Source organism: Mya arenaria, chromosome 11 (assembly GCF_026914265.1).
Source record: "Mya arenaria isolate MELC-2E11 chromosome 11, ASM2691426v1".
NCBI lineage: Eukaryota > Metazoa > Mollusca > Bivalvia > Myida > Myidae > Mya > Mya arenaria.
Genome location: NC_069132.1, coordinates 30,609,249 through 30,615,248, shown reverse-complemented (window position 1 = coordinate 30,615,248; position 6,000 = coordinate 30,609,249).

The following is a 6,000-nucleotide window of genomic DNA, read 5'->3' as shown; positions in this document are numbered from 1 at the left end:
TAACCGAGAGCCCCGACGAGACTCTTGCTTGCACCGCCGATGATGGTGAAATAAGGGAAGGTAACCGAGAGCAGCGACGAGACTCCTGCAAGCGCCGCCGATGATGGTGAAATAAGGGTAGGTAACCGAGAGCAGCGATGAGACTCTTGCTTGCACCGCCGATGATGGTGAAATAAGGGAAGGTAACCGATAGCAGCGACGATACTCCTGCAAGCCCCGCTGATGATGGTGAAATCAGGTTAGGTAACATATAGCAACGACAAGACTCCTGCATGCGCCACCTATGATGGTGAAATCAGGGTAGGTAACTGAGAGCAACGTCGAGACTCCTGCATGCGCCGCCGATGATGGTGAAATCATGGACGGTAACCGAGAGCAACGGCGAGACTCCTGCATGCGCCGCTAAAAATGGTGAAATCAGGGCAGGCAATCGAGAGCAACGGCGAGACTCCAGTATGCGCCGCCGATGATGGTTAAATCAGGGCAGGTAACCGAGAGTAACGATAAGACTCCTACATGCACCCCCGATCATGGTGAAATCAGGGTATATCTGAAAACACAGTTCTTACAACAAATAAGTAAGCATGCAGACATTTCAATGGTCGTTCCAGTTCTTTATCCTTTCTCGGAGAAATTGTGCTCCGTTTTATGGTTTCAAAGTATATTATTTTATTCTGAATAATTATGTTGTATCTGGCTAATGCTTGGTTGAGACAAATGAGACTGAGTGATTTATGCTCAATGTAAAGTACGGGTCGTATTTTTTCTACAGATGACCTGCACTGGAGAGGATGACCAGCTGATTGATTATCAGGGATGATTTCCTGACTGAGGGGCTGGCCAAGAGGTGCCAGGTCGCGGGTCGTCCAGGACAATGCCGTGCTGTTTTGTAATTGTTGATGATATAGTGATACTTCAGATTACCTACCCTGGTGAGAAGGATCAGTATATAGCTAAGATCCTCAGGGAGGGATGACTTCCTGTCTGAGAGACGGACCAGGTGCAGGAGGTATCAGGGATACGGTGTCGCCCAGGACAATGGATATATTTATTTTGTAAAAGAATGATATATTATGTGGAATTCAGTTCACCAATACTGGCGAGGAGGAGCAGTTTAATGCTGACATCCCCGGGGATGAGTTATTGTCTGAGAGACGGATCAGGGGCAGTAGGTACCTGGACAATGTGTCGCCCAGGGTAATGGGTGTATTTATTTTGTAAATAATGATTTATTATGTGGAATTTCAGATCACCTACACTGGCGAGGAGGATCAGTTGATGGCTGAGATCCTCAGGGATGACTTCCTGTCTGAGAGGCGAGCAAGGGCCAGAAAGTGCCAGGGACGCGGAGCCGCTCAGGACAAAGGGGTACACGTCTTTTTGATACTTTAAATCTGATTTTAAAAATAAATTAATTAAAACGGATTTACCGAAACCAAATCAGCTTAATTCAAATCGGCTATAACGACAACTTTATTGTTTGCCAAATTAACTCCCCTCAATGTCTTTCTTGTGGATTATTTTTTTTTAAATAAATTTTACGGCAAAAAGAACCAACAACAATGTTTCAAATTTAACCAATTGTTTATATATTTTTTTTTTTCTTCTTTTCTTTTTCAGAACAGCGGTTGAAGAAATTTTATAGACAGAGTGCATATCTTCCTAACAAAATTTATCCATAGGGTGCTAAATGATTAATTCGTGAAGAAATGATATATACATGCATGTTTTTATTATAGCTTTTGATGAAAATTGCTTAAAAAATAATTTTAATTATGTTTTGTAGTTTTTAGTGCTGTAATAAACGATATCATATCATTTAATAATGTCCTCGTAATAAAAAATATTCCTTTAATTGACATGATAGCACGAGTGTGTGTATCTATGAAAGTGCTGAGGGACGGTAGTGCTTAAAGCTGGCAGCAGTAATGCAACAACTGGTAGTGTAAATGAAGTTATGTGCAAGAAAGATAGTGATTTGGACTATACAGCATTATTAGTCTGTTTGTTTTGAAAAAAGCAATGGATGTTGTACGGCAATGTTAACAAAAGATGTTTGTCAAACATTATGCCCCCCCCCCCCCCCCAATGAGCGCCATGTTGTCAGGAATATTCGCATAATTGAATGAAATCTGTATGGACCAAAATGACAGCTAAATTATCATTGACATCGGATGCCTCTGAGTAAGTTTTAAGATTATGACCATTCAAAGTGTGGGGATAGAAGGTAGTTTTAAATCATGTTCAGATGATGACTAATAACATGTATCCTCTTAGCAGCAGGAAATAAGTGAATATGATGTAAATTTAATAACCAATATGAGTTGTGACCTTGATGTTTGACATTATAACCTTCTAATTCACATGGGGTCATCTACTGATCACCCCCAACCTCCAAGTTAAGCTTGAGGTCCATGGGTGCAGGGATTGTCGAATTATCACAAAGACAAGCTTTTGCATTCAAGGTCATTATAACCTTAACCTTTGACCCCAACAATCAATAGGGGTCATCTACTGGTCAGGCTCAACCTCCAAGTTAAGCTCGAGGGCCATGGGTGCAGGCATTGTCGAGTTATCACTCGGACAACCTTTTCGAAACCAAAGTCACTGTGACCTTGACCTTTGACTTGATGACCCCTTAAAACAATAGTGGTTTTCTACTGGTCAGACCCAACCTTCCTGTCATGTTGATGATCATAGGTCCAGGAATTGTGGAGTTTGCACTCAAGGACACCTTGACCTTTGACCTTTACCTTTAAATTGGAACAACTACTACGCAAAGGCAATTACAACAACTATAATGTTTGTATTTGATAAGAATAAAACAATAAAAACACGGAAGACAGTAGTGCATATCTATTTAAGAAATATTACTCACCACTGAGGTTCATATGACATTGTAAGGATCGGCTTGTCAGCCCCGAAGGTGTATTCACCTTCGTGGGCTGACTGTCCGGTCCTTATAATGCCATGATGTCCAGAAGTTGTGCGTTATATTTCTTATATTATATCGAAAAAAAAATTTACCAGTTAATAATTTAAATAAGTTCCTTTGAAGAAATCTAATAATGTTTACTTGCGAAAAAGTGTCGTTGTGAAAATTGCAAGCAGCACTCACCTGTTTTATGACGTCAGCGGTCCATATTATATGACGTCAGCGGTAAAAAATATAATATCGGTCCGGACGTGATATGGACCGCTGACGTCATTAAAACTGGTTTTTATTAAAATCCATTGATATACGGACCGATCATCTTTATATACACAAAGAAGGGACACATTTATCAAAGGTATACTATATAAATTTATTTGAAAAAGGTGTAAATCTTTTACTGTAAAACTCAACCGATGAATGTGAAATCTACCTACATAACAGGCAAACACATAGTCCACTGTGATAGACCAATGCCTCAACAACCACAATGCAATTCAGCTTTTAATACACACGCCAGGTAATCATTGGAGCCATAACATTTTGTTTGTCAACACTAACATCTAGCAAGTTATGCAAGTTTTAGACGATCAGATATTAAATTTTATTCAGAACTTTTACCTTTAGAACATTCCTGTGTGGAACTACATTTTTTATTTTTTTTTAAATTTACTCGTATAAACCTCTACAAATGAAAAATAACCATACTCGTTGTTTACAACCATATTCCACTCATTGGCACTACAACGGAAGACGCGTTGGAGCATTTTCAACACATAACAAAATGTTATGGATCCAATGATTACCCGGCGTGATACAGCATAACTTCAAATTTACAAAAAGCATATACACATGCAAGATTCACTAACTGCATTTTAACTGGTCTCTGATTTAAATTTTAGTCCAGTATTAAATTTTTGTTTCTTGATCTACTTGAGTCTAAATATGAGCCTATTTCACGACTGCTTTTGAATAGCCCACATTTCTTGATAATATCAATCATGCTAGTTTGTTTTTTTAAATAAATTGCAGCCAAACAGAAGTCTTACTTGCAATGTATTTCAACAATAAAGTAATTATTAAAAAAATAATGCCTGAATGACTGTTGAGAGAATAGGTGTACTCAAGTTATTATGTAACATATATATTCTTCTCTGTCAGTACGCAAATGAGCACCATGATAACAGCACTTGTCGTTTCATTTTCTAGATTTAAAAAGAGTTAGACTGAAAATAACAATGATTTCTAGTAGTTTGTACTAGTAAAGTCAGAAGTGCTTTTAAGACAATGTAAAACTTGGAGGAAAGATGGATGCAATATAAAGGATTTATCACAGGATTATTTTTTTGGGGAAGATCGGCCAAATTGAAAAATATTTTACCACTGTAATTAGATGTCGTGTTAAGGCAGTTATATTTGTTATCAAATGCATAATTTAAACTATTATTCACAATATGCCGGACTATAGGGATACGTGTTTTCAATTGTCAATGGGGAAGTGTATACGGATACATTTTAGTTATGAAAAAAAAAGATTTGTTAATGATATCAACTCTTATTCAACTTTACTTAAAATTTAAATGACTATTTTAAAGTACAAAGCTTAATTCACACGATTTTACTAACAAATATAAGTCGCAATAACAAAATTAACACAATTTAAATTTAACTGATATAAAATGAAAGTTCAAAGCGTAATTCACACGATTTAAAACATTCGTCTTGTTGAGCAGTCTCGTACAATATTCATTACAAACATACCATTATCACATAATCATAAGGTACTGACTATTAATTAGGTTGATGAATATTAGTGTCTGTTCTGACAGTAACCACATAAAGCCATGATACATATTATAACATATGAGGCAAAGTATCATTTATTTTAAATTAGTGCTCTTTGTTTGAAAAAAATCCCATTAATTATCCCCCGCCGAATCGAAGGTTTCGGGAGGGGGATATTGTTTTGGCGTTGTCCGTTCGTCCGTCATTCCGCCCGTCCGTCCGTCCGGAGCCATATCTTGGTATGCCTTGATAAAAAAAAATGTTCAAACTTGATCAGAATGTTCCCCTTGATCAAATCTCGACCATTTGTAAAAGTGGGTCACATTGGGTCAAAAACTAGGTCACTAGGACAAATCTTAGAAAAATCTTTGGAACAAACTAGAGGCATTATACATGGTCAAATATTCATGAAACTCAAAATGTTTTTCTTGATGAACTTTTGGATGTATGTTAAACTGGGTTACATATGATCGAAAATCAGGTCACTAGGTCAAATTTTAGAAAAAAACTTGTCAGGAACCATACCATGGTAATAATTGGTCAGATTATGTTTAAACTTGGTCAGGATGTACCCCTTGGTGAAATATGGACCGCTTGTAAAAGTGGGTCACATGGGGTCAAAAACTAGGTCACTAGCTCAAATCTTAGAAAAGTCTTTAGCACACATTAGAAGCATTATGTATTGTCTAATAGTATTGAATCGTGATCAGAATGTTTTCTTTGATGAACTCTTTGACATGTTTAAAATAAAACTGGTCCTAAAACTGTGTCACATTCATAGAAGCCATAACAAATGTTAATCTATATACAAAACTTATTTCAAATAATTCCAAACAAACTCAAACTTATATCTAACGTTCATAACGTTCTATTTCTCTGCAGCCATATTACATGTTAATATAGGAATATTCCACCAATCCATGAACTTTGCCTAATCAGGCGGGGATATACATTCAACGGATTTGCTTGTTTCTTTTAGTTTTGGATTTTACTGTAAACTAAACTATTGAAATGTTTGTCCAAAAGAAATTTCATAACTGGAGAATCTTTGGAATATGTTTTCTGTAAGTTGACAAAACAATCTTTTGTGAGTGCATGTAGTTGTTATTCTTCTTTTTTATTTAACAATTGTTAGTATGCATCCATGAAAGAGATTGTCTTTCTTAAAAGTCTTCAGATTTTAGTCTTAAAAAAGTACATGAAGGATATACAGATAATTAAAAGTACAAAATGTCAACAGGCTTATCGTTCAATAATGATTAGAACTGAATTGTTCAGTACGA